The 13,720-nt window shown below is 36.4% G+C and overlaps 1 long non-coding RNA gene across 1 annotated transcript; it reads right to left on the minus strand.

Moving 5' to 3' along the window:
* Positions 1-5,724: 5,724 nt before the first annotated feature.
* LOC149783818 (uncharacterized) lies at positions 5,725-11,129 on the minus strand. The gene is made up of 3 exons (XR_016413687.1): positions 11,039-11,129; positions 8,076-8,154; positions 5,725-6,045 (listed from the first exon to the last, which is right to left on the minus strand). It is a non-coding gene; the product is annotated as an uncharacterized LOC149783818 (long non-coding RNA).
* Positions 11,130-13,720: the final 2,591 nt, after the last annotated feature.

Below are 13,720 nucleotides of genomic sequence, written 5' to 3' on the forward strand. Positions count from 1 at the left end.
TCCTCAAGGGACTGGACGCAAAATGGTCTTATTGGTGGACGACCTTCGCAACACCAAAACAAGTCTCGTCCGAATTAACAACCCTCAAGACCAGATGTGTTTAGCCCGTGCCATCGTGGTGGGACGAACCTATGCCAACAAGAACGACACGGTAGAATGGAAAAGAACCCGGAAAACTATTCAACAATCCGACCGAGCCAAACAACGAAATGAAGCAGAACTCCTGCTACAACAAGCCAAACTGTCTAAAGACACATCCTGTGGCATTCCTGAGATGCAAAAATTGCAAGATGCCCTAGCTCCACGATACACCTTGAAAGTGCACCTTCAAGAAGTGCGCGGACCTCTGTTGTTTCGAGGCCAAGATTTTAAGGATGGAAAATACATTCACCTTTATCATCACGATGACCATTTCGATACCATTACCACTATCACCGGATTCCTGGGATACAGATATTACTGTGAGAAATGTGACTATGGCTATAACAATCGAGAGCAACACAAGCATCGTGGATCGAAATGCTCAGGATGTTTGGCCTCTCAACCCTGTCTGAACGAAGGGCAAGGACGAGTGCATTGTCCAGCTTGTCTGCGCACGTTTGTCAGCCCTGCCTGTTACCAACAACATCAGAAGATGCAAGGTTCACAGCAGAAATGTGCTTGTCAACTCCTGAGATTGTGCCCTACCTGTGGACAAGGCATATGTACCAATACTGTCAAGGCACACGTATGTCGAGGAAAGAAAAAATGTCACATTTGTCATCACATGGTGGACTTGGAACACCAATGCTACGTGCAAAAATACCAACCCCAACCAGAGAAAGAGGATGGTCACAAGAAGAAGAAGAAAGGCAATTTCATCTTTTTCGATTTCGAATGCATGCAAGAGACCGTTATTCACATTCCTAATTTCTGCGTGGCTCATCGAGCGTGCGAAAAGTGCATTCAAGAACCTATCTTGCGTTATTGCCCTCACTGCGGTAAGATTCCTGGAAGACGAGAAAAAATCTTTTGAGGACCGAACACGCTAGCCGATTTCGCCCGATGGGTCTTAGACCCCATCGACAAGACGTGGAGCCAAGAGGACATCGAACGTACCGAGATTGTCATCGTCATGCCACGGTGATGGCTCACAGTTTATCCGGATACGATGGACAGTTTCTTTTGAGATACTATACGGAACATGGTACCGAGCGTCCTAAAGTCACTTTGAACGGAGCCAAAATCATTTTCATGCAAGTGGGTCAAGGACAGTTTAAAGATTCGATGAACCATTTGGCCATGCCTTTGAGTCGAATGCCTGAAACGTTTGGAATGACAGAAATGGCTAAAGGGTACTTTAGACACTTCTTCAATACGGAAGCCAATCAACAGGCCGTTCTACCCCATTTGCCTGAGGCTCACTATTACGACCCTGACAACATGCGTACCGAACAACGAGAAGCTTTCTACGCTTGGTACCAAGCTCACGCCTCAGACCCTTTTGACTTTCAGGAAGAAATGCTAAAGTATTGTCGTTCCGACGTGGACATTTTACGGCGTTGCTGTAGAAAATTTCGAGAACTGTTCATGGAACACGGAGGGGTCGATCCTTTGAAAGAAGCTTGCACAATTGCCAAAGCCTGTTCCTTAGTGTATAGGCAACGATTCATGCCTGAAAACACCGTTGCTGTCATCAGTCTTCAAACGACCAACTATGTCAAACGTCAATACTCGGTCAAAGCCCTACGCTGGTTACGTTACTTGTTCGACAAGGAAGGCAAATGGATTCAGCATGCCCGCAACGGAGGGGGCGAAAAGACCATCGGAAAGCATTCGGTCGATGGCTGGGACTTAGAAAACCCCAAGATCGTGTACGAGTTTAACGGCTGCTTATTTCACGGATGCCCCGTCTGCTACCCTGACCGCGGCACTAAAAATCAGTTTCTACAACGAACCATGGAAGACTTGTACCAGGCCACTTGTCAGCGACGCCTAAAGTTAGAACAGGAAAGATACTAAGTGGTGGAAATGTGGGAACACGAGTACGATCACCGTTTGAAAACTGATGCCGAGTTTAAACGCCTCGTGGAAAGCTACTAGTTCATGGACCCCCTGAACCCGAGGGATAGTTTGTGCGGAGGAAGGATCAATGCCACCTCTTTGCTGTACCAAGCCGACGAAGAGAAAGGAGAATAAATCAAATATTTGGACGTGTGTTCGCTGTATCCCTACGTGAGCAAATATTGTCGCTTTCCTGTAGGGCACCCGCAATTGTTAACGGAACACATCGACCTGAAAGACATTCGACAATACGAAGGCTTGATCAAGTGCAAAATTTTGCCTCCCACGGACTTGTACCATCCCGTGTTATCTCACCATTGTCAAGGCAAACTGATGTTTCCTTTGTGCCATACTTGTGCTGAAACGTGCAACCAAGATCAACCTTGTCAGCACACCCAGGAAGAACGCACCTTGACGGGAACCTGGGTCAGCGTAGAATTGTTCAAACGTCTGGACATGGGATATCAACTGTTAGAAGTGTATGAAATTTACCACTTTCCCAAGACAGAACAATACCACAAGGGTGACCCCACTCAGAAAGGCATTTTCGCCGACTACGTGGATGCCTTTTTGAAACTGAAGCAAGAAGCCAGTGGCTATCCTTCCTGGTGTCACACTCCCGAAGACCAAAAGACATTCAAAGAGAAATACTGGGCACAAGAAGGCATCTCTTTAGACCACATCGAGAAGAACGAAGGCAGGCGATCATATGCCAAAGTGATGTTAAATTGCTTGTGGGGTAAAATGGCACAAGGGTCGTGTTTACCCAAGACGGAGTATTTGACAGAACCTTCCCGCTACTTCCAGATGATTCACGACAAAACCAAATTCATGAAACACGTGGACGTCGTTCGCGAGGATTTGATCTTAGTCAATTACGAAGAAGATCTGAACTTTGTACAAGCCGACCCTTTTGGAAATGTCATCATTGCGGCTTACGTGACAGCCCATGCTCGCTTAAAATTGTACGAAGCTTTAGAACTGTTAGGGGATCGTGTCCTGTACTTTGACACGGACAGTTGCATCTACATCGATCGACCGGGTCAGCAACACCCTAACATCGAAGGAGACCGTTTAGGAGCCTGGACAGACGAACACCCCGACAACAAGATTCTAAGTTTTGCGAGTGGCGGTCCTAAAAATTACGGCTACCAATACCGGGATAAACAAGGAGAAGTGCACACGGAGTGCAAAGTGAAAGGACTGACTCTGAATTATCGTACTAGTCGAGTGGTCAACTTTGGGGTATTGAAAGAAGCCTTGCAATCTGGAGAGGATGGAAACTTTAAAGTGACCACTCACCAACCCAACAAGATTGTACGTTTACCCACTCACCAAATCGTCAGTCGATCCCTGGAAAAAGTCTATCAAATCGTGTACCAGAAGCGAGTGAGACTTCCCAATCACTTTACGTTGCCGTACGGTCACATCGATATTGGTCAGCATATAAAAAGGGACAACTTCCAAGAACGACACTTCATTACGAGGACAAGCGACGAGAAAGATGAATAACTCTACGCAGAAGAAAAAAGAGAAGGAACAAACATCATTGACCTCTTTCACCACCATACCGTCACGGCAAAGTGCATTGAAGAAGGGAAAGGATTCAATAGACCTAAAGGAGTATTTTAGCATCTAAATGACTCAGACAGCGACCTCGAGAGAATTTAGAACGACAACTTACACCTACACGGTGAAATTTAAAGACTTTGCGTCTGACGTTCCAGCCGAGGAAGTATCAGGTTTCGTTACGGATCTACTTGACTCACTGTTAGAGGAACTCAAATGTCATTGCCAAGTCAAAGATCGAGGTCATTTGAGCCTATCTATGTATCACGACAGTTTGAACTCGCCTGTATGTCTCGAACTTAGCACACCTGCAGAAATAACTTCTTCCAAACTTCTGAGGGCTATTGAAGACGTGCAGTCGATGAGAGAAAAATTTGACATCACCAATGGAAAAGTGACTATTCATATGGCATATGTTGTACCTCCATGGGAAGAAGACGATGACTGCTCTTGATCTGCTTACCGATAAGTGTACCTAGCACGATGGACGTAACAGCAGATTTACGACTGAAAGGGAGTACGTGATGGGAAACATCTATGCTGGGACACAAGTGGTAGCTGACCAGATTTTAAACAACGTGTGTGACGGATAGAGAGACAAACATGAACTTTCTCTTATTTGAGTGTTTGTTACTTGTTTTATTTTAGCTTTTTCTTATAAACGAACATTTAATGTAAATTTGTTGCATATGAAGTGATTTTAGAAAGGAGTGAACGTTAATTTTAAACATTAGATTACTAGAGTCAATAACTAAAAAACTCGTAAATAGGTTTGTTTTATGTCCAAATGTTTATGTATTAAATGGATAGTGCTTAGACCAAAGTATAGGCCAGATTGCCCATGTATATACTTGAATAAATGTTTTGAACCCATAAAACAGACTTTTCTTTTTAGTGTCTCTATTCTATCTGTGAGTCATTCTTTAGAATATTTCTGTCCTCTTTTCTTTGTGTTTGGATGTACATTTGTTTGTTTCTGTATGTCTATGTTTGTCCCTATCAACCCTGTGTCCCTACAAATACATTTCATCCTATAAAAGGTTTTGACCCTATAAACCTATGACGTCACCAATGTTTAATTCCCATTGATCCCCAGGTGACATTTCCATGTTCAATTCCCATTGACGCCAAAGTGCAAACCCCATATTTTAACGTTAAAGTGCCATTGACGCTAAAGCACCGGTCCTGTTCAATTTCCATGTTCAATTCCCCTTGACGCTCTACAGTTCCATCCATGTTAAAATTCCCCATGTTAAATTCCCTTTGACGCCAGAGTGCATGGACCGTTTTTGCATGGTAAGTCAATTGACGCTAGGGTGGCCCTATTCACTACTTCCGTCTGTCTTTGTGCGATGTCTTCCTTTTACGATACATTATCGTTTAAACAGGAATACTCTAAATATATGGCATTATTATTGGTTTAAAATATAGACAATATCAATTTTAATATCATAAATGATTTATAAATATCTCAATGATTGTAAATGGGGATCAGATCAATCCTTAAAGGATGTTTATTTACTCGCCTGGCGAACAAACATGGTTATTTAAAATAGTTATTTCAGTTTCGAAAGACCATATGTATTAAAATACCATAGAAAGAGAATAGGTGAATGGGAAGTTATATTAGAATGGTATCAATATGTCTTCCGTATGCTATATTAGTGCATGGGAAGGTAAAAACCGCTATTCCAACGACTGCATATCCCGTTTCAAGTGATTAAAAACATATAAGACAACAGTTTATGTTTAGAAACTGTATACACATCATACAACTGAATATTTTCAGAGATACACAAACACACACTTACAGATGTATATATATATATATATATATATATATATATATATATATATATATATATATATATATATATATATATATATATATATTGGTAGAGCATTGTGCCTAAATGGTATCTTACGATTCAATGATGTGTACATAAGTTATTAGTATATTAATGAAAACTAGTGGATTCTAATTCAAGTAGTACACTCGACGACCATTTTATCATAAGGACAAGCATTTTAATTCTTATGATGTAATAGGAATGATGCACTCGAAACAAGCAATTATGTCAACATTTTATTCAACTGTTTACATGACGTTAATTGTATTAATTAATACAGGACACTGTAATAATTCATTTTCCTGCTACTGATGTGGTTGATCTTGATTCAACAGTGACAAAGTAAGGTTGTTAAAGATAATGCAATAAAATTTAGTAAGAAAACTCGGCTAAACATTCATGAAGCGATATATATACGGAATCAGTTTTATAAACTTATGACACATTTATGGAAAGATGATCCAAAATAATCCATTAGAAGTGCTTGTTATTCTTAATGATATGGTGGGAAATAAATTTAAAATGTACATTGTAAATCAGGATTATTGTCTGGCTATTATGACGCATCGATCTTGGATAATACCTGAAACAAATATATAAATTTATGTTATTGTCGCTTGTAGGGTCCCACTGTTCACGATATAAAAAAAAGCAGTGATATCAAAAATGTTCACAGTTGTACCGTAAACAATTTTGTCAAATGCGAATATCTCTCTCTCTCTCTCTCTCTCTCTCTCTTAGAATACTTCATGTGCCCATATAACTCTTTCATCCATAACTTGCTATTCATTTGTTAGTTCGTCAGTCGCTAATTTTTAACGGACGATGTGTATATTAACATTGAAATATATCGTAGTTTCGAAGACATACGACAAGCCTTATTCATTAAAATGATTTTTCTGAACTGTGCTTTAAAGACTGGTGCAAAATGTGTGCTGGTGGTGGAAGCCTTTGGAACAACAATTTGATTGATTTTTATTCTATAGATTTTGAATTTATCCGATAAATTTTGTGACATTATCAGTCACCTGTTGGTAACTTTTAGCGGACTTTGTGTTTCGTTGTGATATTCCTAACAGTCTTAGTGAGTTTATCACTTTTACCGATTGGACCCAGTTTTATTTTGTTCTCTTTAGCCGAGTCCGCGATTCCATGGTTGCTCTTGTGGCTATTTATATCCTCAGCACTTTCGATTGAGCTCAAAGTTAGGACCATACAAATTAATTTGTATGTTATGATTTCGTTCTCAAGCATAGTTCCGTTGAAAGTCGAAATCTTGTGTCTGCAAACTCACTTCGAGCATTGATTGTTGGTCCGGCTGTGTCAGAACAAAATTAAACCGTTGATAAATAGGCGTTTGGGATCGCCTGAAGGACCGTATTGTAATGTAGTGAGAATTGTTCAAAACAAGTATCGGACATTAGTGAATGAGAATGCATAAACGGTTGATTTCTTTCCATCTAGTGACGATGGTTCTATCATTGACGACTTTGATGATGTTATACCTGAACAAAACATCAATCGCGAGAATCATATCAATATTTCGACACAAAAAGGATAGTGTTTCGATTAAGCGATCCTTTCAAGTGCCAAATGTGATCCTTGGCAAAGTATATTCATTATATAGCGTGGCATCGACGCTAAAACTGCAAGAGTTTCGTTCCTCTGTTTGTATCTCTGTATTTTGTGTCTGTTATATAGTATCTTTAGGTGGCTTCTATGCATTTGATCAGTGATTAAACTAATTTGAAAGAATCTACAAAGTATAAAGAAACGGATACACTAATAGGTCGGGATACTTCGTCAAAGGCAAAGTATGCTACCGCAGATAGCATATTTATGTTAAAAAGAGTATTACTAAATAATGGAACTAGAGCAAATAACAATGTATCTTCTGTTATTTATTATATTTTTGTTGAACAAATCGAGGTTTGAAATCGGACAATTTTGTATAATTCAACAAGTTCAAGAATAGTTATCGTTAGTGTGAAACACATTTCGCTATACTGCATTGGGCCTTAGGTAAGTTTAGAGTGTATATTTTCTGTTTTTTATGTTTTCTAATTTCATGGTGTTTGTTTTTGCAATGATATCATTATATATGTTTTTTATCTTATAGGTGATGTCTAATGTTGTGAAGTGCTTAGTGCTTATAAAGATTAGGCGCTATACGAACTCCTCGTTATTATTATTATTATTATTATTATTAATCATAGTAGTTAATTAAAATGGCGTTATTTTACTTTGGAATAAATCGGAATCAGCATAAGTGTAACTTATTCATAACACACTTTATAAACTCCCGGGAAGCTATGTACAAGATCCCATAACGTTCATTTCAAAGTTTTTAATTATTATAATTATTAAAATGAATTCAGGTATTGGAAATATAGAATCAATCATATGTTCTTTAAACATGAATATTTTTAGGGCTCACTATATTATCACATATTGTTACACACAGATAGCCAGGTGTTTATTTTTGATTAACCTGATTTGTTCATAGATAGTCGGTAAAGATGATTTACATTACGCCTTTAATACAGTCCGTGAGGTAGAAGGATGACAAAAACAATAATTTATATACGTTATTTATATTCTGTGTAAACTTACTCGTTGTTTTCTGAGTTTTCCTCTCCGATACCATCCTAGACGGTTTCATTTTGCAACCTTTCGTAACCAAGGCGTACCTCTAAATAAAACAAAAAGGTAGATTCAATCATATTCACGTGCATTGTGGAGATATATCTGAAGTCATACCTTCACTCCAATTAGAAACCGTACTGCTTGTTTATTTCACTGTACATCGCTTAACGTCATTTTACAGCGGCCAATATAACTGGTTTAAAATGATCCCTTTAGAAGCGCCAATAAAAACCAACAACCAACTTGTAGCTACTGATACGTTTCTCAAATACCCTCACTGGCTGAGCAAGAGATTCAAACCGAAACGCACAGAAATGAGATAGCAGTGATAGGTAAAGGCGAGCTGATTATACCGCTCGGCGATTCTGAGCCCAATATAAGAATATATAGTTTCCATATGGAAAACTAACATACAATACGTTGCCAATATTGTGGGCCACTTGTATAGGTACTTTCCATCTGTTTCGTAACCAAGATCAGGTCTCTTGATTTAATGTTTATCAACAAACCTGAAGTAAATCAAGAAACCACGAATTTGTCGCAGCTTTACTATGCTTTGAACTCACACTCAAACTCAAATTAAAATTGTTGTCGCCAATGATCTTTCTCTTGAACACGTGATGCGTATAAATCACCAGTCATGAAATAAAATGTAACACAAAATACAGTTAGTTCACTCTTATAATTGTATTCAGGTTAAAAGTTATGTTTTCATTAATATAGATAGATAATACATCCTGCATATGTAAGGACTATAGAAAAGTCAACAGCTTCACCAAGAGGAATTCATTTTGAATATCAAGATCAGATGTTATCAACATACGAAACGTAAATATGCCAAAAAGAGCATTATCTTACAACGGATGTTAGCAAATTCATGTCAATATGTTTAATTTAAGATTAAGTCTATCTGCAACTTCATAGTTCCTTTTAGTCAAAACATGAAACAAAATGTCAGTATTTCTAACTCAAGATAGACCTTGTCAACATAAATTCTAACAGGACAAATTATCGATCAACATTCAATCGTTTAATTAACATGAAAACATATGTTGCAGATCATTGTGAAACATACAACAATGAAGCCCTCATCTACAAATATAGCTAGAAAAATCATTTGGACACCATTCGTAAATTATTTGATCACATAGGGATCCAAATCTGACAATTAATTTAGAGAAAGTTGCGTTTCTGTCTTACTGTGTGATAAAATTACTGGTAATTGATCTACATAATTAATTTCTATGTGAACATAAGAGCAATACATTTTCTTAAAGATAATGAGAGCAGAATACACAAATATGTATATTTACAGCAATCCATATGGCAGCCTACGGGTATAGTTTTCTGACAGCATTAGTAACTTTATGACAAACACGGAGTTGAGACGTATAAGGACTAGACAAGAAAACAAACAGCTTTCATATTCCATATAATCGACATTTTTAAGTACTTCTCTTTGTAAGAAATGTATGCGAGACTCTTCTTCGATATTCGATATTCAGCATTTTTCGATAAAATACGTTCCACTTCGATCCATGTGATATTTAGCTATATATATATATATATATATATATATATATATATATATATATATATATATATATATATATATATATATATATATATATATATAATTGTGTATTCCAATATCATTGGGTGTTTCAATAAATACCATACACACTGCGAAACAACTAAATTGACCAATCAGAGATGTTAGTATCTTAGCTTGTTAGAATACCATAATATTTTCTAGCATGATGTCCACATACTACGGCTAGGATGGCGAATGTATAGTATTACACAAAGTACCAAAAAATAAGGTGAAATCAAAACGTTTAGTAAAATCAACAAATACATCTTTCTCTAGAATACAAAATTAAAATTTATGAAAGGAACCTTAACTTACTATAAAAAACAGATGATGGTCTACAAGAATACTCGTATTGATTATGCTAACATGTCAGCTTACTATTTCATGAAAACATGTCAACAGTTTTGATGACTCACAACGAAGAATTACTTGAATGATTTCAGAATGATCCACAAATACTGAGCACAAATAAAAGACTATTTCTCGAGCGAGATTGTAAAAAAGAAGAATAAGTCGGATGAAACAATGTTATATCCTTGCACAGTTATTTTGTCACAGTAATATTGTTTTGAAAGCCTGTATACTCGTTATCGTTACCATCATGCACAAAACGTTAACATATAGGATTCCATAGGTTGAAACACAAATCAATTCCACTTGAATAGTAGTCAGCTGATGCTTCGATACTTCGATAAATACATACAAGTATCGTAAGTAAAGAAACCAACAAGAAGTATAAAACACGCTATTCTAACCCCAGCAAAAGTTACTTTTACCTATTTAGCAATGGACCATGCAAAATCAATTGAATTCAAGGTTCATAACGAGACAAATGTTCCTCTGCAATACAACTGGATATTTGTCCTTTTTTACAACATGAGAACAAAAAAGTTTTACTTTGTTCTTTGACAACTGTCAGAAACAGTCGAGGGACTACCAATCAAATATTTCCATATTCATTTATTACGAGTATGCGATGGCGGATTATGCATTTGATTCTATATCGGAACTTGCTAAACATATAGACTCTAGACTGAATTTAAAAACCATACCAAAATATATTATCATACAAATACGCTCGACACACCAATAAGCAGAGTTAATGAGGGAATAGTATACCTTTAGTGTCAAGAGTCTTGCCAGTTTGTATGGAGGCATTTTTCTTAATCCAGTTTTGCATATCTACTGCCTTGATTTGATTAATTTGACTTGTTGGTAAAAGCTGAAACGGACTAGAGCATGCTGTTAACTTTGCTAATATAAAACACTGCCGATCACCAAAACGAAACGTAATGGAGGTTGCAGCATAAAAAGCATGTTGCTATCAATATATTACCTTCAAAACTTATTTTTCCATCTGTATTAATGTCCAAAGCCTTAAACAGTTCATCTGGTGAAACTGGAAAATCATCTGGCAAAGTAGCACTTTAAAATAAAAATTACAGATATAATGAACATTTGGTCGGGCTGAGGAATACAAATTGCTGCTCTCACGATTTGACTAGAAACAATATGATCATGCCGTAATCCAGTATGAATTATGCTGACACTAGGTACACATCAAGGCGAATGAAGCACGTATATATAAGATACGAATTTTAAAATTAAAACAATCTCTATTCTGCATGATAGTTTCATTTCTATTAAATTCTCATTATGCCTAGTATTATCAAGCAATCTCCTATACAATTTTGGGTTAGCACATTTTGTTTGGTGTATATTTTTAATTCTCTATCCCTTTATCTCGCTCTATATATACCTCTCTCTTTAAATATACATACATTGCTAGCGGAAAGAATTGACGTTGAATTATACAATAATGCTTACATGTAACAAATTAGAAACCTTAATATCCATAAACGGAAGATATGTATCATAGATAAAATAATTAATGTGTAAGTCTACCAGCTCGAGTAAGGCTATATATAACTGCAATAAAAAAGTACTAAATACGAAGGCTAAGGTAACCATCTACTTCATCATGTGCTAAAACAGCAGCAATTCTAAAGAATATAAACGGGTGAATGTAATGTAGTTTTGTGTACAGTTTTGCTGTAGCAATTACAACAGCTTTATAAAATAATATCTAGGCCAAGTCAAAGCTATATACTACAGAAACGTATATCTCTGTGACAAAATTAGAAAATTTATTAATTGCAAAATATACAGATGCGAACCTAATTAACAGGACAGCATGTAATTAACAGAAATAACAGTCAATGATAATGACACAAGCGTTGATGATTACGCAATTGCAAAATATAATATTTGAAACGAATTCCGCTTCTTTTAATGCCAAGACCAACAGATCCGTTTTCATTCAATATGACACTATATAGTGGCTTGCTTCTCTGAAAAGTATGACTAAGGAATTAGTCCTAACATTGACGGTATTCGCTAGATAACCATTTTGTGTTTGACGATGATGTATCTAATGTGCACCAACCTGAACTCTTCCATGTCCAAATACCCGTCATTGTTTTTGTCATTCATGTCAAAATCTTCACGGAATAATTGCAGGTCTTCTTTTTCTGTATTTGATCTAGATGACCTAATCCTCTCGAAGCCGTAAGCCCCGTCGATGCCTAAAAGATATTAGGAATGTTGAAACGTTGTCATAAAAAGGAATTTCAGTAGCATAGCGATTTGAGTGCTTGAACTGGGGTTACAGAGATCACTGTCAAATTTGAGAATTGCAAGAATATGTTCCGCACTGATTCCTTAAGATAGGCAAGTGAATTCTCATTAGAAACTGCATGTATTTTGCGTAAAAGTAAGACTTCTTAAAATATTACGTATTAGCTATTTCGACAAGAGCCTAAACATTTCGCCTGTGCTGATTAATATATATATATATATATATATATATATATATATATATATATATATATATATATATATATATATATATATATATATATATATGTGTGTGTGTGTGTGTGTGTGTGTGTGTGTGTACATTTCACGGTATATCTATATCATGTACACTGTATCAATAATATATCAATAATATACCTCGTGGTGTATAAATTTAATTAAAGTGAGGCGTGCCTTACATATATTTGAGTTACGATATGTTCCGGGCACATGTACATGTGTATACTGACAGAGAGAATGAACCCTCTCATTCGTTCCAAATCAGTAAGCTATACAATGTAGTGTTGTGCCTTTCGTTGTTGTTCACAATCATCTTTGCCAATTGTTAATTTTATTGTTACAGCCCTAAGAGACCTCTTTCATAGGTAAAATTCTCTTCATGTAAAAAACTGATTCTTTCTAAACGTACTGAACATCATTTATAAATGATAAATTTAACTGACGCTTTATCTGATAAGTTACAAAACAAACGTACACCAAGAAGGGAACAAAATATGAACTTTTTAATGGTGTCTATCATATATCCAATAATAAAAACGAAAGTAAAATACATTTAAACTATATATAAAATTGAACGTACCCCATAAAAATAATATAATACATACCTCTGAGAGAGACCATCGTAAGCAGAATTATCAGCAGCAAACACACTACTTGGGCCTTCATCTTCTCAAATTATATTCGATCTTTATCCTGGGCTACTGACGAGAAGTATTGAGAACCCTCATTTATATATCTTGCGATTTGTCTTAGTCATCAAGAAAGGTCTGATAATGTCAAATGCCACACCTCTGGATAATTAGAACGATAATCCCATCTTGACACGTTGAACTTTCTACTTCAAAAGAGTTGCCTCACTCTAGATATAATGGTGTTTGAAATTACAAGCAAAGTTCAGCCTGTATCCGCAAATTACATGCAAGTAAATAAAGCTTCATATATAAGTGTATTACAATAAGTAAGCTTCATAACAATGCTATATAGTGATCTGGAAATGAAAAACTACTAAGCTTTTCCTTGATTACTTGAAGGTTATTTCGTATTTCATGAGTATAAGAGCAAGAGGTCATAACGCGTGGTGCAAAAATGCATTAAGATGTTAAGGACGATATATAGGAAAAATGTGCTTCTGTGCATTTAA

This window comes from Sinohyriopsis cumingii, chromosome 14, assembly GCF_028554795.1.
Source record: "Sinohyriopsis cumingii isolate HCF-2022 chromosome 14, ASM2855479v2, whole genome shotgun sequence".
NCBI lineage: Eukaryota > Metazoa > Mollusca > Bivalvia > Unionida > Unionidae > Sinohyriopsis > Sinohyriopsis cumingii.